The following is a 25,334-nucleotide window of genomic DNA, read 5'->3' on the forward strand; positions in this document are numbered from 1 at the left end:
CTGACTCCACACAAGGTTTTTGGCCCGGGTATCGATGGGAGAGGAATCCCGAGAGGCCCCCTAGCAACTCGCATGGGGACTGGCCTCTCCTGAGGCCACCACGGCCGGTCCCTGAGGTCCCCGTCGTAACTCGAGAAAACCTGCCGCAACTCGAGAAAATCCAGGAAGTTCTCCCTTCCAGGCGAGATGAGGCCTATTTCCGATGAGGCGTCTGGAGACTAATGACACCTAACCTCTGGAACTTCGAAAGGGTCTTTCACACCCTTGTTGCAACTCAAGAAGTTCACCGCCATACCCGTCTCCACTCGAGAGGAAGCACGATCGTCCCGCCCACATCCAGAGGAGCCCCCTTTCCCCCTCGTAGCTCGAGATGAGGAATCCTTTCCCTGCTTTCAATGGGAAAGAATTCCCCGCGTTCCCGTCGCATTTCAAGCGGAGGCACTCTCAACAGGAAAGGCGAGAGGAACTCCATGGTCGTACCACCATTCCAAGAGTCCCCCAGAAGTCTCAGTCCATTCCAGAGGAACCTCTTTGCCCTGCACTGGCTCATCTTTCACGCCGAGGATCGACTCACACCACGGTGGCACGTGGGACAGCCCTGTGGGAAAGCCTCAAGGGAAAGCTTCGAGGGAAAACCACATATCCTTTGATCCACGCCACAGGAAGCGTGACATTGCTGCTACAGCCTGGAAGGAAAGTGCACGTGCATGCCCCGACTCGAGACGAGGCCTGACTCCCCTGGGGAGACTCCAGAAGTACCCAAAGATCCATGTCAGCCCCTGAGAGGAATCCTCGGTTACGGCCCTGACTCCACACAAGGTTTTTGGCCCCGGTATCGACGGGAGAGGAATCCCGAGAGGCCCCCTAGCAACTCGCATGGGGACTGGCCTCTCCTGAGGCCACCAGGGCGGGTCCCTGAGGTCCCCGTCTTAACTCGAGAACACCTGCCGCAACTCGAGATATTCCAGGAAGTTCCCCCTTCCAGGCGAGATGAGGCCTATTTCCGATGAGGCGTCTGGAGACTAATGACACCTAACCTCTGGACCTTCGAAAGGGTCTTTCACACCCTTGCTGCAACTCAAGAAGTTCACCGCCATACCCGTCTCCACTCGAGAGGAAGCACGATGGTCCCGCCCACATCGAGAGGAGCCCCGTTTCCCCCTCGTAGCTCGAGATGAGGGATCCTTTCCCTGCTTTCAACGGGAAAGAATTCCCGGCGTTCCCGTTGCATCTCAAGAGGAGGCACTCTCAACAGGAAAGGCGAGAGGAACTCCATGGTCGTACCACCATTCCAAGAGTCCCCCAGATGTCTCAGTCCATTCCAGAGGAAGCTCTTTGCCCTGCACTGGCTCATCTTTCACGCCGAGGATCGACTCACACCACGGTGGCACGTGGGACAGCCCTGTGGGAAAGCCTCGAGGGAAAGCCTCAAGGGAAAACCACAGATCCTTTGATCCACGCCACGGGAAGCGTGACATTGCTGCTACAGCCTGGAAGGAAAGTGCACGTGCATGCCCCGACTCGAGACGAGGCCTCACTCCCCTGGGGAGACTCCAGAAGTACCCAAAGATCCATGTCAGCCCCTGAGAGGAATCCTCGGTTATGGCCCTGACTCCACACAAGGTTTTTGGCCCCGGTATCGACGGGAGAGGAATCCCGAGAGGCCCCCTAGCAACTCGCATGGGGACTGGCCTCTCCTGAGGCCACCAGGGCGGGTCACTGAGGTCCCCGTCGTAACTCGAGAACACCTGCCGCAACTCGAGATATTCCAGGAAGTTCCCCCTTCCAGGCGAGATGAGGCCTATTTCCGATGAGGCGTCTGGAGACTAATGACACCTAACCTCTGGAACTTCGAAAGGGTCTTTCACACCCTTGCTGCAACTCAAGAAGTTCACCGCCATACCCGTCTACACTCGAGAGGAAGCACGATGGTCCCGCCCACATCCAGAGAAGCCCCCTTTCCCCCTCGTAGCTCGAGATGAGGGATCCTTTCCCTGCTTTCAACGGGAAAGAATTCCCGGCGTTCCCGTTGCATCTCAAGAGGAGGCACTCTCAACAGGAAAGGCGAGAGGAACTCCATGGTCGTACCACCATTCCAAGAGTCCCCCAGATGTCTCAGTCCATTCCAGAGGAAGCTCTTTGCCCTGCACTGGCTCATCTTTCACGCCGAGGATCGACTCACACCACGGTGGCACGTGGGACAGCCCTGTGGGAAAGCCTCGAGGGAAAGCCTCGAGGGAAAACCACAGATCGTTTGATCCACGCGACGGGAAGCGTGACATTGCTGCTACAGCCTGGAAGGAAAGTGCACGTGCATGCCCCGACTCGAGACGAGGCCTGACTCCCCTGAGGAGACTCCAGAAGTACCCAAAGATCCATGTCAGCCCCTGAGAGGAATCCTCGGTTCAGGCCCTGACTCCACACAAGGTTTTTGGCCCCGGTATTGACGGGAGAGGAATCCCGAGAGGCCCCCTAGCAACTCGCGTGGGGACTGGCCTCTCCTGAGGCCACCAGGGCGGGTCCCTGAGGTCCCCGTCGTAACTCGAGAACACCTGCCACAACTCGAGAAATTCCAGGAAGTTCCCCCTTCCAGGCGAGATGAGGCCTATTTCCGATGAGGCGTCTGGAGACTAATGACACCTAACCTCTGGAACTTCGAAAGGGTCTTTCACACCCTTGCTGCAACTCAAGAAGTTCACCGCCACACCCGTCTCCACTCGAGAGGAAGCACGATGGTCCCGCCCACATCCAGAGGAGCCCCGTTTCCCCCTCCTAGCTCGAGATGAGCGATCCTTTCCCTGCTTTCAACGGGAAAAAATTCCCGGCGTTCCCGTCGCATCTCAAGAGGAGGCACTCTCAACAGGAAAGGCGAGAGGAACTCCATGGTCGTACCACCATTCCAAGAGTCCCCCAGATGTCTCAGTCCATTCCAGAGGAACCTCTTTGCCCTGCACTGGCTCATCTTTCACGCCGAGGATCGACTCACACCACGGTGGCACGTGGGACAGCCCTGTGGGAAAGCCTCGAGGGAAAGCCTCGAGGGAAAACCACAGATCCTTTGATCCACGCCACGGGAAGCGTGACATTGCTGCTACAGCCTGGAAGGAAAGCGCACGTGCATGCCCCCACTCGAGACGAGGCCTGACTCCCATGGGGAGACTCCAGAAGTACCCACAGATCCATGTCAGCCCCTGAGAGGAATCCTCGGTTCCGGCCCTGACTCCACACAAGGTTTTTGGCTCCGTTATCGACGGGAGAGGAATCCCGAGAGGCCCCCTAGCAAGTCGCATGGGGACTGGCCTCTCCTGAGGCCACCAGGGCGGGTCCCTGAGGTCCCCGTCGTAACTCGAGAACACCTGCCGCAACTCGAGAAAATCCAGGAAGTTCTCCCTTCCAGGCGAGATGAGGCCTATTTCCGATGAGGCGTCTGGAAACTAATGACACCTAACCTCTGGAACTTCGAAAGGGTCTTTCACACCCTTGCTGCAACTCAAGAAGTTCACCGCCATACCCGTCTCCACTCGAGAGGAAGCACGATGGTCCCGCCCACATCCAGAGGAGCCCCGTTTCCCCCTCCTAGCTCGAGATGAGCGATCCTTTCCCTGCTTTCAATGGGAAAGAATTCCCGGCGTTCCCGTCGCATCTCAAGAGGAGGCACTCTCAACAGGAAAGGCGAGAGGAACTCCATGGTCGTACCACCATTCCAAGAGTCCCCCAGATGTCTCAGTCCATTCCAGAGGAACCTCTTTGCCCTGCACTGGCTCATCTTTCACGCCGAGGATCGACTCACACCACGGTGGCACGTGGGACAGCCCTGTGGGAAAGCCTCGAGGGAAAGCCTCGAGGGAAAACCACAGATCCTTTGATCCACGCGATGGGAAGCGTGACATTGCTGCTACAGCCTGGAAGGAAAGCGCACGTGCATGCCCCCACTCGAGATGAGGCCTGTCTCCCCTGGCGAGACTCCAGAAGTACCCAAAGATCCATATCAGCCAGTGAGAGGAATCCTCGGTTCCGGCCCTGACTCCACACAAGGTTTTTGGCCCGGGTATCGATGGGAGAGGAATCCCGAGAGGCCCCCTAGCAACTCGCATGGGGACTGGCCTCTCCTGAGGCCACCACGGCCGGTCCCTGAGGTCCCCGTCGTAACTCGAGAACACCTGCCGCAACTCGAGAAAATCCAGGAAGTTCTCCCTTCCAGGCGAGATGAGGCCTATTTCCGATGAGGCGTCTGGAGACTAATGACACCTAACCTCTGGAACTTCGAAAGGGTCTTTCACACCCTTGTTGCAACTCAAGAAGTTCACCGCCATACCCGTCTCCACTCGAGAGGAAGCACGATCGTCCCGCCCACATCCAGAGGAGCCCCCTTTCCCCCTCGTAGCTCGAGATGAGGAATCCTTTCCCTGCTTTCAATGGGAAAGAATTCCCCGCGTTCCCGTCGCATTTCAAGCGGAGGCACTCTCAACAGGAAAGGCGAGAGGAACTCCATGGTCGTACCACCATTCCAAGAGTCCCCCAGAAGTCTCAGTCCATTCCAGAGGAACCTCTTTGCCCTGCACTGGCTCATCTTTCACGCCGAGGATCGACTCACACCACGGTGGCACGTGGGACAGCCCTGTGGGAAAGCCTCAAGGGAAAGCTTCGAGGGAAAACCACATATCCTTTGATCCACGCCACAGGAAGCGTGACATTGCTGCTACAGCCTGGAAGGAAAGTGCACGTGCATGCCCCGACTCGAGACGAGGCCTGACTCCCCTGGGGAGACTCCAGAAGTACCCAAAGATCCATGTCAGCCCCTGAGAGGAATCCTCGGTTACGGCCCTGACTCCACACAAGGTTTTTGGCCCCGGTATCGACGGGAGAGGAATCCCGAGAGGCCCCCTAGCAACTCGCATGGGGACTGGCCTCTCCTGAGGCCACCAGGGCGGGTCCCTGAGGTCCCCGTCTTAACTCGAGAACACCTGCCGCAACTCGAGATATTCCAGGAAGTTCCCCCTTCCAGGCGAGATGAGGCCTATTTCCGATGAGGCGTCTGGAGACTAATGACACCTAACCTCTGGAACTTCGAAAGGGTCTTTCACACCCTTGCTGCAACTCAAGAAGTTCACCGCCATACCCGTCTCCACTCGAGAGGAAGCACGATGGTCCCGCCCACATCCAGAGAAGCCCCCTTTCCCCCTCGTAGCTCGAGATGAGGGATCCTTTCCCTGCTTTCAACGGGAAAGAATTCCCGGCGTTCCCGTTGCATCTCAAGAGGAGGCACTCTCAACAGGAAAGGCGAGAGGAACTCCATGGTCGTACCACCATTCCAAGAGTCCCCCAGATGTCTCAGTCCATTCCAGAGGAAGCTCTTTGCCCTGCACTGGCTCATCTTTCACGCCGAGGATCGACTCACACCACGGTGGCACGTGGGACAGCCCTGTGGGAAAGCCTCGAGGGAAAGCCTCGAGGGAAAACCACAGATCCTTTGATCCACGCGACGGGAAGCGTGACATTGCTGCTACAGCCTGGAAGGAAAGTGCACGTGCATGCCCCGACTCGAGACGAGGCCTGACTCCCCTGAGGAGACTCCAGAAGTACCCAAAGATCCATGTCAGCCCCTGAGAGGAATCCTCGGTTCAGGCCCTGACTCCACACAAGGTTTTTGGCCCCGGTATTGACGGGAGAGGAATCCCGAGAGGCCCCCTAGCAACTCGCGTGGGGACTGGCCTCTCCTGAGGCCACCAGGGCGGGTCCCTGAGGTCCCCGTCGTAACTCGAGAACACCTGCCACAACTCGAGAAATTCCAGGAAGTTCCCCCTTCCAGGCGAGATGAGGCCTATTTCCGATGAGGCGTCTGGAGACTAATGACACCTAACCTCTGGAACTTCGAAAGGGTCTTTCACACCCTTGCTGCAACTCAAGAAGTTCACCGCCACACCCGTCTCCACTCGAGAGGAAGCACGATGGTCCCGCCCACATCCAGAGGAGCCCCGTTTCCCCCTCCTAGCTCGAGATGAGCGATCCTTTCCCTGCTTTCAACGGGAAAAAATTCCCGGCGTTCCCGTCGCATCTCAAGAGGAGGCACTCTCAACAGGAAAGGCGAGAGGAACTCCATGGTCGTACCACCATTCCAAGAGTCCCCCAGATGTCTCAGTCCATTCCAGAGGAACCTCTTTGCCCTGCACTGGCTCATCTTTCACGCCGAGGATCGACTCACACCACGGTGGCACGTGGGACAGCCCTGTGGGAAAGCCTCGAGGGAAAGCCTCGAGGGAAAACCACAGATCCTTTGATCCACGCCACGGGAAGCGTGACATTGCTGCTACAGCCTGGAAGGAAAGCGCACGTGCATGCCCCCACTCGAGACGAGGCCTGACTCCCATGGGGAGACTCCAGAAGTACCCACAGATCCATGTCAGCCCCTGAGAGGAATCCTCGGTTCCGGCCCTGACTCCACACAAGGTTTTTGGCTCCGTTATCGACGGGAGAGGAATCCCGAGAGGCCCCCTAGCAAGTCGCATGGGGACTGGCCTCTCCTGAGGCCACCAGGGCGGGTCCCTGAGGTCCCCGTCGTAACTCGAGAACACCTGCCGCAACTCGAGAAAATCCAGGAAGTTCTCCCTTCCAGGCGAGATGAGGCCTATTTCCGATGAGGCGTCTGGAAACTAATGACACCTAACCTCTGGAACTTCGAAAGGGTCTTTCACACCCTTGCTGCAACTCAAGAAGTTCACCGCCATACCCGTCTCCACTCGAGAGGAAGCACGATGGTCCCGCCCACATCCAGAGGAGCCCCGTTTCCCCCTCCTAGCTCGAGATGAGCGATCCTTTCCCTGCTTTCAATGGGAAAGAATTCCCGGCGTTCCCGTCGCATCTCAAGAGGAGGCACTCTCAACAGGAAAGGCGAGAGGAACTCCATGGTCGTACCACCATTCCAAGAGTCCCCCAGATGTCTCAGTCCATTCCAGAGGAACCTCTTTGCCCTGCACTGGCTCATCTTTCACGCCGAGGATCGACTCACACCACGGTGGCACGTGGGACAGCCCTGTGGGAAAGCCTCGAGGGAAAGCCTCGAGGGAAAACCACAGATCCTTTGATCCACGCGATGGGAAGCGTGACATTGCTGCTACAGCCTGGAAGGAAAGCGCACGTGCATGCCCCCACTCGAGATGAGGCCTGTCTCCCCTGGCGAGACTCCAGAAGTACCCAAAGATCCATATCAGCCAGTGAGAGGAATCCTCGGTTCCGGCCCTGACTCCACACAAGGTTTTTGGCCCGGGTATCGATGGGAGAGGAATCCCGAGAGGCCCCCTAGCAACTCGCATGGGGACTGGCCTCTCCTGAGGCCACCACGGCCGGTCCCTGAGGTCCCCGTCGTAACTCGAGAACACCTGCCGCAACTCGAGAAAATCCAGGAAGTTCTCCCTTCCAGGCGAGATGAGGCCTATTTCCGATGAGGCGTCTGGAGACTAATGACACCTAACCTCTGGAACTTCGAAAGGGTCTTTCACACCCTTGTTGCAACTCAAGAAGTTCACCGCCATACCCGTCTCCACTCGAGAGGAAGCACGATCGTCCCGCCCACATCCAGAGGAGCCCCCTTTCCCCCTCGTAGCTCGAGATGAGGAATCCTTTCCCTGCTTTCAATGGGAAAGAATTCCCCGCGTTCCCGTCGCATTTCAAGCGGAGGCACTCTCAACAGGAAAGGCGAGAGGAACTCCATGGTCGTACCACCATTCCAAGAGTCCCCCAGAAGTCTCAGTCCATTCCAGAGGAACCTCTTTGCCCTGCACTGGCTCATCTTTCACGCCGAGGATCGACTCACACCACGGTGGCACGTGGGACAGCCCTGTGGGAAAGCCTCAAGGGAAAGCTTCGAGGGAAAACCACATATCCTTTGATCCACGCCACAGGAAGCGTGACATTGCTGCTACAGCCTGGAAGGAAAGTGCACGTGCATGCCCCGACTCGAGACGAGGCCTGACTCCCCTGGGGAGACTCCAGAAGTACCCAAAGATCCATGTCAGCCCCTGAGAGGAATCCTCGGTTACGGCCCTGACTCCACACAAGGTTTTTGGCCCCGGTATCGACGGGAGAGGAATCCCGAGAGGCCCCCTAGCAACTCGCATGGGGACTGGCCTCTCCTGAGGCCACCAGGGCGGGTCCCTGAGGTCCCCGTCTTAACTCGAGAACACCTGCCGCAACTCGAGATATTCCAGGAAGTTCCCCCTTCCAGGCGAGATGAGGCCTATTTCCGATGAGGCGTCTGGAGACTAATGACACCTAACCTCTGGAACTTCGAAAGGGTCTTTCACACCCTTGCTGCAACTCAAGAAGTTCACCGCCATACCCGGCTCCACTCGAGAGGAAGCACGATCGTCCCGCCCACATCCAGAGGAGCCCCCTTTCCCCCTCGTAGCTCGAGATGAGGAATCCTTTCCCTGCTTTCAATGGGAAAGAATTCCCGGCGTTCCTGTCGCATCTCAAGCGGAGGCACTCTCAACAGGAAAGGCGAGAGGAACTCCATGGTCGTACCACCATTCCAAGAGTCCCCCAGATGTCTCAGTCCATTCCAGAGGAAGCTCTTTGCCCTGCACTGGCTCATCTTTCACGCCGAGGATCGACTCACACCACGGTGGCACGTGGGACAGCCCTGTGGGAAAGCCTCGAGGGAAAGCCTCGAGGGAAAACCACAGATCCTTTGATCCACGCCACGGGAAGCGTGACATTGCTGCTACAGCCTGGAAGGAAAGTGCACGTGCATGCCCCGACTCGAGACGAGGCCTGACTCCCCTGGGGAGACTCCAGAAGTACCCAAAGATCCATGTCAGCCCCTGAGAGGAATCCTCGGTTCAGGCCCTGACTCCACACAAGGTTTTTGGCCCCGGTATCGGCGGGAGAGGAATCCCGAGAGGCCCCCTAGCAACTCGCATGGGGACTGGCCTCTCCTGAGGCCACCAGGGCGGGTCCCTGAGGTCCCCGTAGTAACTCGAGAACACCTGCCACAACTCGAGAAATTCCAGGAAGTTCCCACTTCCAGGCGAGATGAGGCCTCTTTCCGATGAGGCGTCTGGAGACTAATGACACCTAACCTCTGGAACTTCGAAAGGGTCTTTCACACCCTTTCTGCAACTCAAGAAGTTCACCGCCACACCCGTCTCCACTCGAGAGGAAGCACGATGGTCCCGCCCACATCCAGAGGAGACCCGTTTCCCCCTCGTAGCTCGAGATGAGGGATCCTTTCCCTGCTTTCAACGGAAAAGAATTCCCGGCGTTCCCGTCGCATCTCAAGAGGAGGCAGTCTCAAAGGAAAGGCGAGAGGAACTCCATGGTCGTACCACCATTCCAAGAGTCCCCCAGATGTCTCAGTCCATTCCAGAGGAAGCTCTTTGCCCTGCAATGGCTCATCTTTCACGCCGAGGATCGACTCACACCACGGTGGCACGTGGGACAGCCCTGTGGGAAAGCCTCGAGGGAAAGCCTCGAGGGAAAAACACAGATCCTTTGATCCACGCCACGGGAAGCGTGACATTGCTGCTACAGCCTGGAAGGAAAGCGCACGTGCATGCCCCCACTCGAGACGAGGCCTGACTCCCATGGGGAGACTACAGAAGTACCCAAAGATTCATGTCAGCCCCTGAGAGGATTCCTCGGTTCCGGCCCTGACTCCACACAAGGTTTTTGGCCCCGGTATCGACGGGAGAGGAATCCCGAGAGGCCCCTTAGCAACTCGCATGGGGACTGGCCTCTCCTGAGGCCACCAGGGCGGGTCCCTGAGGTCCCCGTCGTAACTCGAGAACACCTGCCGCAACTCGAGAAAATCCAGGAAGTTCTCCCTTCCAGGCGAGATGAGGCCTATTTCCGATGAGGCGTCTGGAGACTAATGACACCTAACCTCTGGAACTTCGAAAGGGTCTTTCACACCCTTGCTGCAACTCAAGAAGTTCACCGCCATACCCGTCTCCACTCGAGAGGAAGCACGATAGTCCCGCCCACATCCAGAGGAGCCCCGTTTCCCCCTCGTAGCTCGAGATGAGGGATCCTTTCCCTGCTTTCAACGGGAAAGAATTCCCGGCGTTCCCGTCGCATCTCAAGAGGAGGCACTCTCAACAGAAAAGGCGAGAGGAACTCCATGGTCGTACCACCATTCCAAGAGTCCCCCAGATGTCTCTGTCCATTCCAGAGGAAGCTCTTTGCCCTACACTGGCTCATCTTTCACGCCGAGGATCGACTCACACCACGGTGGCACGTGGGACAGCCCTGTGGGAAAGCCTCGAGGGAAAGCCTCGAGGGAAAACCACTGATCGTTTGATTCACGCCACGGGAAGCGTGACATTGCTGCTACAGCCTGGAAGGAAAGCGCACGTGCATGCCCCCACTCGAGACGAGGCCTGACTCCCCTGGTGAGACTCCAGAAGTACCCAAAGATCCATGTCAGCCACTGAGAGGAATCCTCGGTTCCGGCCCTGACTCCACACAAGGTTTTTGGCCCCGGTATCGACGGGAGAGGAATCCCGAGAGGCCCCCTAGCAACTTGCATGGGGACTGGCCTCTCCTGAGGCCACCAGGGCGGGTCCCTGAGGTCCCCGTCGTAACTCGAGAACACCTGCCGCAACTCGAGAAAATCCAGGAAGTTCTCCCTTCCAGGCGAGATGAGGCCTATTTCCGATGAGGCGTCTGGAGACTAATGACACCTAACCTCTGGAACTTCGAAAGGGTCTTTCACACCCTTGCTGCAACTCAAGAAGTTCACCGCCATACCCGGCTCCACTCGAGAGGAAGCACGATCGTCCCACCGACATCCAGAGGAGCCCCCTATCCCCCTCGTAGCTCGAGATGAGGAATCCTTTCCCTGCTTTCAATGGGAAAGAATTCCCGGCGTTCCCGTCGCATCTGAAGCGGAGGCACTCTCAACAGGAAAGGAGAGAGGAACTCCATGGTCGTACCACCATTCCAAGAGTCCCCCAGATGTCTCAGTCCATTCCAGAGGAAGCTCATTGCCCTGCACTGGCTCATCTTTCACGCCGAGGATCGACTCACACCACGGTGGCACGTGGGACAGCCCTGTGGGAAAGCCTCGAGGGAAAGCCTCGAGGGAAAACCACAGATCCTTTGATCCACGCCACGGGAAGCGTGACATTGCTGCTACAGCCTGGAAGGAAAGTGCACGTGCATGCCCCGACTCGAGACGAGGCCTGACTCCCCTGGCGAGACTCCAGAAGTACCCAAAGATCCATGTCAGCCCCTGACAGGAATCCTCGGTTCCGGCCCTGACGCCACACAAGGTTTTTGGCCCCGGTATCGACGGGAGAGGAATCCCGAGAGGCCCCCTAGCAAGTCGCATGGGGACTGGCCTCTCCTGAGGCCACCAGGGCGGGTCCCTGAGGTCCCCGTCGTAACTCGAGAACACCTGCCGCAACTCGAGAAAATCCAGGAAGTTCTCCCTTCCAGGCGAGATGAGGCCTATTTCCGATGAGGCGTCTGGAGACTAATGACACCTAACCTCTCGAACTTCGAAAGGGGCTTTCACACCCTTGCTGCAACTCAAGAAGTTCACCGCCATACCCGTCTCCTCTCGAGAGGAAGCACGATGGTCCCGCCCACATCCAGAGGAGCCCCGTTTACCCCTCGTAGCTCGAGATGAGGGATCCTTTCCCTGCTTTCAACGGGAAAGAATTCCCGGTGTTCCCGTCCCATCTCAAGAGGAGGCACTCTCAACAGCAAAGGCGAGAGGAACTCCATGGTCGTACCACCATTCCAAGAGTGCTCCAGATGTCTCAGTCCATTCCAGAGGAATCTCTTTGCCCTGCACTGGCTCATCTTTCACGCCGAGGATCGACTCACACCACGGTGGCACGTGGGACAGCCCTGTGGGAAAGCCTCGAGGGAAAGCCTCGAGGGAAAACCACAGATCCTTTGATCCACGCCACGGGAAGCGTGACATTGCTGCTACAGCCTGGAAGGAAAGTGCACGTGCATGCCCCGACTCGAGACGAGGCCTGACTCCCCTGGGGAGACTCCAGAAGTACCCAAAGATCCATGTCAGCCCCTTAGAGGAATCCTCGGTTCAGGCCCTGACTCCACACAAGGTTTTTGGCCCCGGTATCGACGGGAGAGGAATCCCGAGAGGCCCCCTAGCAACTCGCATGGGGACTGGCCTCTCCTGAGGCCACCAGGGCGGGTCCCTGAGGTCCCCGTCGTAACTCGAGAACACCTGCCACAACTCGAGAAATTCCAGGAAGTTCCCCCTTCCAGGCGAGATGAGGCCTATTTCCGATGAGGCGTCTGGAGACTAATGACACCTAACCTCTGGAACTTCGAAAGGGTCTTTCACACCCTTGCTGCAACTCAAGAAGTTCACCGCCATACCCGTCTCCACTCGAGAGGAAGCACGTTGGTCCCGCCCACATCCAGAGGAGCCCCGTTTCCCCCTCGGAGCTCGAGATGAGGGATCCTTTCCCTGCTTTCAACGGGAAAGAATTCCCGGCGTTCCCGTCGCATCTCAAGAGGAGGCACTCTCAACAGGAAAGGAGAGAGGAACTCCATGGTCGTACCACCATTCCAAGAGTCCCCCAGATGTCTCAGTCCATTCCAGAGGAACCTCTTTGCCCTGCACTGGCTCATCTTTCACGCCGAGGATCGACTCACACCACGGTGGCACGTGGGACAGCCCTGTGGGAAAGCCTCGAGGGAAAGCCTCGAGGGAAAACCACAGATCCTTTGATCCACGCGATGGGAAGCTTGACATTGCTGCTACAGCCTGGAAGGAAAGCGCACGTGCATGCCCCCACTCGAGACGAGGCCTGACTCCCCTGGTGAGACTCCAGAAGTACCCAAAGATCCATGTCAGCCACTGAGAGGAATCCTCGGTTCCGGCCCTGACTCCACACAAGGTTTTTGGCCCCGGTATCGACGGGAGAGGAATCCCGAGAGGCCCCCTAGCAACTCGCATGGGGACTGGCCTCTCCTGAGGCCACCAGGGCGGGTCCCTGAGGTCCCCGTCGTAACTCGAGAACACCTGCCGCAACTCGAGAAAATCCAGGAAGTTCTCCCTTCCAGGCGAGATGAGGCCTATTTCCGATGAGGCGTCTGGAGACTAATGACACCTAACCTCTGGAACTTCGAAAGGGTCTTTCACACCCTTGCTGCAACTCAAGAAGTTCACCGCCATACCCGGCTCCACTCGAGAGGAAGCACGATCGTCCCACCGACATCCAGAGGAGCCCCCTATCCCCCTCGTAGCTCGAGATGAGGAATCCTTTCCCTGCTTTCAATGGGAAAGAATTCCCGGCGTTCCCGTCGCATCTGAAGCGGAGGCACTCTCAACAGGAAAGGAGAGAGGAACTCCATGGTCGTACCACCATTCCAAGAGTCCCCCAGATGTCTCAGTCCATTCCAGAGGAAGCTCATTGCCCTGCACTGGCTCATCTTTCACGCCGAGGATCGACTCACACCACGGTGGCACGTGGGACAGCCCTGTGGGAAAGCCTCGAGGGAAAGCCTCGAGGGAAAACCACAGATCCTTTGATCCACGCCACGGGAAGCGTGACATTGCTGCTACAGCCTGGAAGGAAAGTGCACGTGCATGCCCCGACTCGAGACGAGGCCTGACTCCCCTGGCGAGACTCCAGAAGTACCCAAAGATCCATGTCAGCCCCTGACAGGAATCCTCGGTTCCGGCCCTGACGCCACACAAGGTTTTTGGCCCCGGTATCGACGGGAGAGGAATCCCGAGAGGCCCCCTAGCAAGTCGCATGGGGACTGGCCTCTCCTGAGGCCACCAGGGCGGGTCCCTGAGGTCCCCGTCGTAACTCGAGAACACCTGCCGCAACTCGAGAAAATCCAGGAAGTTCTCCCTTCCAGGCGAGATGAGGCCTATTTCCGATGAGGCGTCTGGAGACTAATGACACCTAACCTCTCGAACTTCGAAAGGGGCTTTCACACCCTTGCTGCAACTCAAGAAGTTCACCGCCATACCCGTCTCCTCTCGAGAGGAAGCACGATGGTCCCGCCCACATCCAGAGGAGCCCCGTTTACCCCTCGTAGCTCGAGATGAGGGATCCTTTCCCTGCTTTCAACGGGAAAGAATTCCCGGTGTTCCCGTCCCATCTCAAGAGGAGGCACTCTCAACAGCAAAGGCGAGAGGAACTCCATGGTCGTACCACCATTCCAAGAGTGCTCCAGATGTCTCAGTCCATTCCAGAGGAATCTCTTTGCCCTGCACTGGCTCATCTTTCACGCCGAGGATCGACTCACACCACGGTGGCACGTGGGACAGCCCTGTGGGAAAGCCTCGAGGGAAAGCCTCGAGGGAAAACCACAGATCCTTTGATCCACGCCACGGGAAGCGTGACATTGCTGCTACAGCCTGGAAGGAAAGTGCACGTGCATGCCCCGACTCGAGACGAGGCCTGACTCCCCTGGGGAGACTCCAGAAGTACCCAAAGATCCATGTCAGCCCCTTAGAGGAATCCTCGGTTCAGGCCCTGACTCCACACAAGGTTTTTGGCCCCGGTATCGACGGGAGAGGAATCCCGAGAGGCCCCCTAGCAACTCGCATGGGGACTGGCCTCTCCTGAGGCCACCAGGGCGGGTCCCTGAGGTCCCCGTCGTAACTCGAGAACACCTGCCACAACTCGAGAAATTCCAGGAAGTTCCCCCTTCCAGGCGAGATGAGGCCTATTTCCGATGAGGCGTCTGGAGACTAATGACACCTAACCTCTGGAACTTCGAAAGGGTCTTTCACACCCTTGCTGCAACTCAAGAAGTTCACCGCCATACCCGTCTCCACTCGAGAGGAAGCACGTTGGTCCCGCCCACATCCAGAGGAGCCCCGTTTCCCCCTCGGAGCTCGAGATGAGGGATCCTTTCCCTGCTTTCAACGGGAAAGAATTCCCGGCGTTCCCGTCGCATCTCAAGAGGAGGCACTCTCAACAGGAAAGGAGAGAGGAACTCCATGGTCGTACCACCATTCCAAGAGTCCCCCAGATGTCTCAGTCCATTCCAGAGGAACCTCTTTGCCCTGCACTGGCTCATCTTTCACGCCGAGGATCGACTCACACCACGGTGGCACGTGGGACAGCCCTGTGGGAAAGCCTCGAGGGAAAGCCTCGAGGGAAAACCACAGATCCTTTGATCCACGCGATGGGAAGCTTGACATTGCTGCTACAGCCTGGAAGGAAAGCGCACGTGCATGCCCCCACTCGAGATGAGGCCTCTCTCCCCTGGCGAGACTCCAGAAGTACCCAAAGATCCATATCAGCCCGTGAGAGGAATCCTCAGTTCCGGCCCTGACTCCACACAAGGTTTTTGGCCCGGGTATCGACGGGAGAGGAATCCCGAGAGGCCCCCTAGCAACTCGCATGGGGACTGGCCTCTCCTGAGGCCACCAGGGCGGGTCCCTGAGGTCCCCGTCGTAACTCGAGAACACCTGCCACAACTCGAGAAAATCCAGGAAGTTCTCCCTTCCAGGCGAGATGAGGCCTATTTCCGATGAGGCGTCTGGAGACTAATGACATCTAACCTCTGGAACTTCGAAAGGGTCTTTCACACCCTTGCTGCAACTCAAGAAGTTCACCGCCATACCCGTCTCCACTCGAGAGGAAGCACGATCGTCCCGCCCACATCCAGAGGAGCCCCCTTTCCCCCTCTTAGCTCGAGATGAGGAATCCTATTCCTGCTTTCAATGGGAAAGAATTCCCGGCGTTCCCGTCGCATCTCAAGGGGAGGCACTCTCAACAGGAAAGGCGAGAGGAACTCCATGGTCGTACCACCATTCCAAGAGTCCCCCAGATATCTCAGTCCATTCCAGAGGAACCTCTTTGCCCTGCACTGGCTCATCTTTCACGCCGAGGATCGACTTACACCACGGTGGCACGTTGGACAGCCCTGTGGGAAAGCCTCGAGGGAAAGCCTCGAGGGAAAACCACAGATCCTTTGATCCACGCCACGGGAAGCGTGACATTGCTGCTACAGCCTGGAAGGAAAGTGAACGTGCATGACCCAACTCGAGACGAGGCCTGACTCCCCTGGGGAGACTCCAGAAGTACCCAAAGATCCATGTCAGCCCCTGAGAGGAATCCTCGGTTCCGGCCCTGACTCCAAACAAGGTTTTTGGCCCCGGTATCGACGGGAGAGGAATCCCGAGAGGCCCCCTAGCAACTCGCATGGGGACTGGCCTCTCCTGAGGCCACCAGGGCGGGTCCCTGAGTTCCCCGTCGTAACTCGAGAACACCTGCCGCAACTCGAGAAATTCCAGGAAGTTTCCCCTTCCAGGCGAGATGAGGCCTATTTCCGATGAGGCGTCTGGAGACTAATGACACCTAACTTCTGGACCTTCGAAAGGGTCTTTCACACCCTTTCTGCAACTCAATAAGTTCACCGCCATACCCGTCTCCACTCGAGAGGAAGCACGATGGTCCCGCCCACATCCAGAGGAGCCCCGTTTCCCCCTCGTAGCTCGAGATGAGGGATCCTTTCCCTGCTTTCAACGGGAAAGAATTCCCGGCGTTCCCGTCGCATCTCAAGAGGAGGCACTCTCAACAGGAAAGGCGAGTGGAACTCCATGGTCGTACCACCATTCCAAGAGTCCCGCAGATGTCTCAGTCCATTCCAGAGGAAGCTCTTTGCCCTGCACTGGCTCATCTTTCACGCCGAGGATCGACTCACACCACGGTGGCACGTGGGACAGCCCTGTGGGAAAGCCTCGAGGGAAAGCCTCGAGGGAAAACCACAGATCCTTTGATCCACGCCACGGGAAGCGTGACATTGCTGCTACAGCCTGGAAGGAAAGTGCACGTGCATGCCCCGACTCGAGACGAGGCCTGACTCCCCTGGGGAGACTCCCGAAGTACCCAAAGATCCATGTCAGCCCCTGAGAGGAATCCTCGGTTATGGCCCTGACTCCACACAAGGTTTTTGGCCCCGGTATCGACGGGAGAGGAATCCCGAGAGGCCCCCTAGCAACTCGCATGGGGACTGGCCTCTCCTGAGGCCACCAGGGCGGGTCACTGAGGTCCCCGTCGTAACTCGAGAACACCTGCCGCAACTCGAGATATTCCAGGAAGTTCCCCCTTCCAGGCGAGATGAGGCCTATTTCCGATGAGGCGTCTGGAGACTAATGACACCTAACCTCTGGAACTTCGAAAGGGTCTTTCACACCCTTGCTGCAACTCAAGAAGTTCACCGCCATACCCGTCTCCACTCGAGAGGAAGCACGATCGTTCCGCCCACATCCAGAGAAGCCCCCTTTCCCCCTCGTAGCTCGAGATGAGGAATTATTTCCCTGCTTTCAATGGGAAAGAATTCCCGGCGTTCCCATCGCATCTCAAGCGGAGGCACTCTCAACAGGAAAGGCGAGAGGAACTCCATGGTCGTACCACCATTCCAAGAGTCCCCCAGATGTCTCAGTCCATTCCAGAGGAACCTCTTTGCCCTGCACTGGCTCATCTTTCACGCCGAGGATCGACTCACACCACGGTGGCACGTGGGACAGCCCTGTGGGAAAGCCTCGAGGGAAAGCCTCGAGGGAAAACCACAGATCCTTTGATCCACGCCACGGGAAGCGTGACATTGCTGCTACAGCATGGAAGGAAAGCGCACGTGCATGCCCCCACTCGAGACGAGGCCTGACTAACATGGGGAGACTCCAGAAGTACCCACAGATCCATGTCAGCCCCTGAGAGGAATCCTCGGTTCCAGCCCTGACTCCACACAAGGTTTTTGGCTCCATTATCGACGGGAGAGGAATCCCGAGAGGCCCCCTAGCAACTCGCATAGGGACTGGCCTCTCCTGAGGCCACCAGGGCGGGTCCCTGAGGTCCCCGTCGTAACTCGAGAACACCTGCCGCAACTCGAGAAAATCCAGGAAGTTCTCCCTTCCAGGCGAGATGAGGCCTATTTCCGATGAGGCGTCTGGAGACTAATGACACCTAACCTCTGGAACTTCGAAAGGGTCTTTCACACCCTTGCTGCAACTCAAGAAGTTCACCGCCATACCCGTCTCCACTCGAGAGGAAGCACGATCGTCCCGCCCACATCCAGAGGAGCCCCGTTTCCCCCTCGTAGCTCGAGATGAGCGATCCTTTCCCTGCTTTCAACGGGAAAGAATTCCCGGCGTTCCCGTCGCATCTCAAGAGGAGGCACTCTCAACAGGAAAGGCGAGAGGAACTCCATGGTCGTACCACCATTCCAAGAGTCCCCCAGATGTCTCAGTCCATTCCAGAGGAACCTCTTTGCCCTGCACTGGCTCATCTTTCACGCTGAGGATCGACTCACACCACGGTGGCACGTGGGACAGCCCTGTGGGAAAGCCTCGAGGGAAAGCCTCGAGGGAAAACCACAGATCCTTTGATCCACGCGATGGGAAGCGTGACATTGCTGCTACAGCCTGGAAGGAAAGCGCACGTGCATGCCCCCACTCGAGATGAGGCCTGTCTCCCCTGGCGAGACTCCAGAAGTACCCAAAGATCCATATCAGCCAGTGAGAGGAATCCTCGGTTCCGGCCCTGACTCCACACAAGGTTTTTGGCCCGGGTATCGATGGGAGAGGAATCCCGAGAGGCCCCCTAGCAACTCGCATGGGGACTGGCCTCTCCTGAGGCCACCAGGGCCGGTCCCTGAGGTCCCCGTCGTAACTCGAGAACACCTGCCGCAACTCGAGAAAATCCAGGAAGTTCTCCCTTCCAGGCGAGATGAGGCCTATTTCCGATGAGGCGTCTGGAGACTAATGACACCTAACCTCTGGAACTTCGAAAGGGTCTTTCATACCCTTGTTGCAACTCAAGAAGTTCACCGCCATACCCGTCTCCACTCGAGAGGAAGCACGATCGTCCCGCCCACATCCAGAGGAGCCCCCTTTCCCCCTCGTAGCTCGAGATGAGGAATCCTTTCCCTGCTTTCAATGGGAAAGAATTCCCGGCATTCCCGTCGCATTTCAAGCGGAGGCACTCTCAACAGGAAAGGCGAGAGGAACTCCATGGTCGTACCACCATTCCAAGAGTCCCCCAGATGTCTCAGTCCATTCCAGAGGAAGCTCTTTGCCCTGCACTGGCTCATCTTTCACGCCGAGGATCGACTCACACCACGGTGGCACGTGGGACAACCCTGTGGGAAAGCCTCGAGGGAAAGCTTCGAGGGAAAACCACAGATCCTTTGATCCACGCCACGGGAAGCGTGTCATTGCTGCTACAGCCTGGAAGGAAAGTGCACGTGCATGCCCCGACTGGAGACGAGGCCTGACTCCCCTGGGGAGACTCCAGAAGTACCCAAAGATCCATGTCAGCCCCTGAGAGGAATCCTCGGTTACGGCCCTGACTCCACACAAGGTTTTTGGCCCCGGTATCGACGGGAGAGGAATCCCGAGAGGCCCCCTAGCAACTCGCATTGGGACTGGCCTCTCCTGAGGCCACCAGGGCGGGTCCCTGAGGTCCCCGTCTTAACTCGAGAACACCTGCCGCAACTCGAGATATTCAAGGAAGTTCCCCCTTTCAGGCGAGATGAGGCCTATTTCCGATGAGGCGTCTGGAGACTAATGACACCTAACCTCTGGAACTTCGAAAGGGTCTTTCACACCCTTGCTGCAACTCAAGAAGTTCACCGCCATACCCGGCTCCACTCGAGAGGAAGCACGATCGTCCCGCCCACATCCAGAGGAGCCCCCTTTCCCCCTCGTAGCTCGAGATGAGGGATCCTTTCCCTGCTTTCAACGGGAAAGAATTCCCGGCGTTCCCGTCGCATCTCAAGAGGAGGCACTCTCAAAGGAAAGGCGAGAGGAACTCCATGGTCGTACCACCATTCCAAGAGTCCCCCAGATGTCTCAGTCCATTCCAGAGGAACCTCTTTGCCCTGCACTGGCTCATCTTTCACGCCGAGGATCGACTCACACCACGGTGGCACGTGGGACAACCCTGTGGGAAAGCCTCGAGGGAAAGCCTCGAGGGAAACCACAGATCCTTTGATTCACGCAACGGGAAGCGTGACATTTCTGCTACAGCCTGGAAGGAAAGCGCACGTGCATGCCCCCACTCGAGACGAGGCCTGACTCCCCAGGGGAGACTCCAGAAGTACCCAAAGATCCATGTCAGCCCCAGAGAGGAATCCTCGGTTACGGCCCTGACTCCACACAAGCTTTTTGGCCCCGGTATCGACGGGAGAGGAATCCCGAGAGGCCCCCTAGCAACTCGCATGGGGACTGGCCTCTCCTGAGGCCACCAGGGCGGGTCCCTGTGGTCCCCGTCTTAACTCGAGAACACCTGCCGCAACTCGAGATATTCCAGGAAGTTCCCCCTTCCAGGCGAGATGAGGCCTATTTCCGATGAGGCGTCTGGAGACTAATGACACCTAACCTCTGGAACTTCGAAAGGGTCTTTCACACCCTTGCTGCAACTCAAGAAGTTCACCGCCATACCCGGCTCCACTCGAGAGGAAGCACGATCGTCCCGCCCACATCCAGAGGAGCCCCCTTTCCCCCTCGTAGCTCGAGATGAGGAATCCTTTCCCTGCTTTCAATGGGAAAGAATTCCCGGCGTTCCCGTCGCATCTCAAGCGGAGGCACTCTCAACAGGAAAGGCGAGAGGAACTCCATGGTCGTACCACCATTCCAAGAGTCCCCCAGATGTCTCAGTCCATTCCAGAGGAAGCTCTTTGCCCTGCACTGGCTCATCTTTCACGCCGAGGATCGACTCACACCACGGTGGCACGTGGGACAGCCCTGTGGGAAAGCCTCGAGGGAAAGCCTCGAGGGAAAACCACAGATCCTTTGATCCACGCCACGGGAAGCGTGACATTGCTGCTACAGCCTGGAAGGAAAGTGCACGTGCATGCCCCGACTCGAGACGACGCCTGACTCCCCTGGGGAGACTCCAGAAGTACCCAAAGATCCATGTCAGCCCCTGAGAGGAATCCTCGGTTCCGGCCCTGACTCCACACAAGGTTTTTGGCCCCGGTATCGACGGGAGAGGAATCCCGAGAGGCCCCCTAGCAACTCGCATGGGGACTGGCCTCTCCTGAGGCCACCAGGGCGGGTCCCTGAGGTCCCCGTCTTAACTCGAGAACACCTGCCACAACTCGAGAAATTCCAGGAAGTTCCCCCTTCCAGGCGAGATGAGGCCTATTTCCGATGAGGCGTCTGGAGACTAATGACACCTAACCTCTGGAACTTCGAAAGGGTCTTTCACACCCTTGCTGCAACTCAAGAAGTTCACCGCCACACCCGTCTCCACTCGAGAGGAAGCACGACGGTCCCGCCCACATCCAGAGGAGCCCCGTTTCCCCCTCGTAGCTCGAGATGAGGGATTCTTTCCCTGCTTTCAACGGGAAAGAATTCCCGGCGTTCCCGTCGCATCTCAAGAGGAGGCACTCTCAAAGGAAAGGCGAGAGGAACTCCATGGTCATACCACCATTCCAAGAGTCCCCCAGATGTCTCAGTCCATTCCAGAGGAACCTCTTTGCCCTGCACTCGCTCATCTTTCACGCCGAGGATCGACTCACACCACGGTGGCACGTGGGACAGCCCTGTGGGAAAGCCTCGAGGGAAAGCCTCGAGGGAAAAACACAGATCCTTTGATCCACGCCACGGGAAGCGTGACATTGCTGCTACAGCCTGGAAGGAAAGCGCACGTGCATGCCCCCACTCGAGACGAGGCCTGACTCCCATGGGGAGACTCCAGAAGTACCCAAAGATTCATGTCAGCCCCTGAGAGGATTCCTCGGTTCCGGCCCTGACTCCACACAAGGTTTTTGGCCCCGGTATCGACGGGAGAGGAATCCCGAGAGGCCCCCTAGCAACTCGCATGGGGACTGGCCTCTCCTGAGGCCACCAGGGCGGGTCCCTGAGGTCCCCGTCGTAACTCGAGAACAGCTGCCGCAACTCGAGATAATCCAGGAAGTTCTCCCTTCCAGGCGAGATGAGGCCTATTTCCGATGAGGCGTCTGGAGACTAATGACACCTAAACTCTGGAACTTCGAAAGGGTCTTTCACACCCTTGCTGCAACTCAAGAAGTTCACCGCCATACCCGTCTCCACTCTAGAGGAAGCACGATGGTCCCGCCCACATCCAGAGGAGCCCCGTTTCCCCCTCCTAGCTCGAGATGAGCGATCCTTTCCCTGCTTTCAACGGGAAAGAATTCCCGGCGTTCCCGTCGCATCTCAAGAGGAGGCACTCTCAACAGGAAAGGCGAGAGGAACTCCATGGTCGTACCACCATTCCAAGAGTCCCCCAGATGTCTCAGTCCATTCCAGAGGAACCTCTTTGCCCTGCACTGGCTCATCTTTCACTCCGAGGATCGACTCACACCACGGTGGCACGTGGGACAGCCCTGTGGGAAAGCCTCGAGGGAAAGCCTCGAGGGAAAACCACAGATCCTTTGATCCACGCGATGGGAAGCGTGACATTGCTGCTACAGCCTGGAAGGAAAGCGCACGTGCATGCCCCCACTCGAGACGAGGCCTGACTCCCCTGGGGAGACTCCAGAAGTACCCAAAGATCCATGTCAGCCACTGAGAGGAATCCTCGGTTCCGGCCCTGACTCCACACAAGGTTTTTGGCCCCGGTATCGACGGGAGAGGAATCCCGAGAGGCCCCCTAGGAACTCGCATGGGGACTGGCCTCTCCTGAGGCCACCAGGGCGGGTCCCTGAGGTCCCCGTCGTAACTCGAGAACACCTGCCGCAACTCGAGAAAATCCAGGAAGTTCTCCCTTCCAGGCGAGATGAGGCCTATTTCCGATGAGGCGTCTGGAGACTAATGACACCTAAACTCTGGAACTTCGAAAGGGTCTTTCACACCCTTGCTGCAACTCAAGAAGTTCACCGCCATACCCGTCTCCACTCTAGAGGAAGCACGATGGTCCCGCCCACATCCAGAGGAGCCCCGTTTCCCCCTCCTAGCTCGAGATGAGCGATCCTTTCCCTGCTTTCAACGGGAAAGAATTCCCGGCGTTCCCGTCGCATCTCAAGAGGAGGCACTCTCAACAGGAAAGGCGAGAGGAACTCCATGGTCGTACCACCATTCCAAGAGTCCCCCAGATGTCTCAGTCCATTCCAGAGGAATCTCTTTGCCCTGCACTGGCTCATCTTTCACGCCGAGGATCGACTCACACCACGGTGGCACGTGGGACAGCCCTGTGGGAAAGCCTCGAGGGAAAGCCTCGAGGGAAAACCACAGATCCTTTGATCCACGCCACGGGAAGCGTGACATTGCTGCTACAGCCTGGAAGGAAAGTGCACGTGCATGCCCCGACTCGAGACGAGGCCTGACTCCCCTGGGGAGACTCCAGAAGTACCCAAAGATCCATGTCAGCCCCTGAGAGGAATCCTCGGTTCCGGCCCTGACTCCACACAAGGTTTTTGGCCCCGGTATCGACGGGAGAGGAATCCCGAGAGGCCCCCTAGCAACTCGCATGGGGACTGGCCTCTCCTGAGGCCACCAGGGCGGGTCCCTGAGGTCCCCGTCGTAACTCAAGAACACCTGTCACAACTCGAGAAATTCCAGGAAGTTCCCCCTTCCAGGCGAGATGAGGCCTATTTCCGATGAGGCGTCTGGAGACTAATGACACCTAACCTCTGGAACTTCGAAAGGGTCTTTCACACCCTTGTTGCAACTCAAGAAGTTCACCGCCACACCCGTCTCCACTCGAGAGGAAGCACGATGGTCCCGCCCACATCCAGAGGAGCCCCGTTTCCCCCTCGTAGCTCGAGATGAGGGATCCTTTCCCTGCTTTCAACGGGAAAGAATTCCCGGCGTTCCCGTCGCATCTCAAGAGGAGGCACTCTCAACAGGAAAGGCGAGAGGAACTCCATGGTCGTACCACCATTCCAAGAGTCCCCCAGATGTCTCAGTCCATTCCAGAGGAACGTCTTTGCCCTGCACTGTCTCATCTTTCACGCCGAGAATCGACTCACACCACGGTGGCACGTGGGACAGCCCTGTGGGAAAGCCTCGAGGGAAAGCCTCGAGGGAAAACCACAGATCGTTTGATTCACGCCACGGGAAGGGTGGCATTGCTGCTACAGCCTTGAAGGAAAGCGCACGTGCATGCCCCCACTCGAGACGAGGCCTGACTCCCCTGGGGAGACTCCAGAAGTACCCAAAGGTCCATGTCAGCCACTGAGAGGAATCCTCGGTTCCGGCCCTGACTCCACACAAGGTTTTTGGCCCCAGTATCGACGGTAGAGGAATCCCGAGAGGCACCCTAGCAACTCGCATGGGGACTGGCCTCTCCTGAGGCCACCAGGGCGGGTCCCTGAGGTCCCCGTCGTAACTCGAGAACACCTGCCGCAACTCGAGAAAATCCAGGAAGTTCTCCCTTCCAGGCGAGATGAGGCCTATTTCCGATGAGGCGTCTGGAGACTAATGACACCTAACCTCTGGAACTTCGAAAAGGTCTTTCACACCCTTGCTGCAACTCAAGAAGTTCACCGACATACCAGTCTCCACTCTAGAGGAAGCACGATGGTCCCGCCCACATCCAGAGGAGCCTCGTTTCCCCCTCCTAGATCGAGATGAGCGATCCTTTCCCTGCTTTCAACTGGAAAGAATTCCCGGTATTCCCGTCGCATCTCAAGAGGAGGCACTCTCAACAGCAAAGGCGAGAGGAACTCCATCGTCGTACCACAATTCCAAGAGTCCCCCAGATGTCTCAGTCCATTCCAGAGGAACCTCTTTGCCCTGCACTGGCTCATCTTTCACGCCGAGGATCGACTGACACCACGGTGGCACGTGGGACAGCCCTGTGGGAAAGCCTCGAGGGAAAGCCTCGAGGGAAAACCACAGATCCTTTGATCCACGCGACGGGAAGCGTCACATTGCTGCTACAGCCTGGAAGGAAAGTGCACGTGCATGCCCCCACTCGAGACGAGGCCTGTCTCCCCTGGCGAGACTCCAGAAGTACCCAAAGATCCATATCAGCCCCTGAGAGGAATCCTTGGTTTGGGCCCTGACTCCACACAAGGTTTTTGGCCCCGGTATCGACGGGAGAGGAATCCCGAGAGGCCCCCTAGCAACTCGCATGGAGACTGGCCTCTCCTGAGGGCACCAGGGCGGGTCCCTGAGGTCCCCGTCGTAACTCGAGAACACCTGCCGCAACTCGAGAAAATCCAGGAAGTTCTCCCTTCCAGGCGAGATGAGGCCTATTTCCGATGAGGCGTCTGGAGACTAATGACACCTAACCTCTGGAACTTGGAAAGGGTCTTTCACACCCTTGCTGCAACTCAAGAAGTTCACCGCCATACCCGTCTCCACTCGAGAGGAAGCACGATGGTCCCGCCCACATCCAGAGGAGCCCCGTTTCCCCCTCGGAGCTCGAGATGAGGGATCCTTTCCCTGCTTTCAACGGGAAAGAATTCCCGGC

This window comes from Capricornis sumatraensis, chromosome 18, assembly GCF_032405125.1.
Source record: "Capricornis sumatraensis isolate serow.1 chromosome 18, serow.2, whole genome shotgun sequence".
In the NCBI taxonomy this organism is placed as follows: domain Eukaryota; kingdom Metazoa; phylum Chordata; class Mammalia; order Artiodactyla; family Bovidae; genus Capricornis; species Capricornis sumatraensis.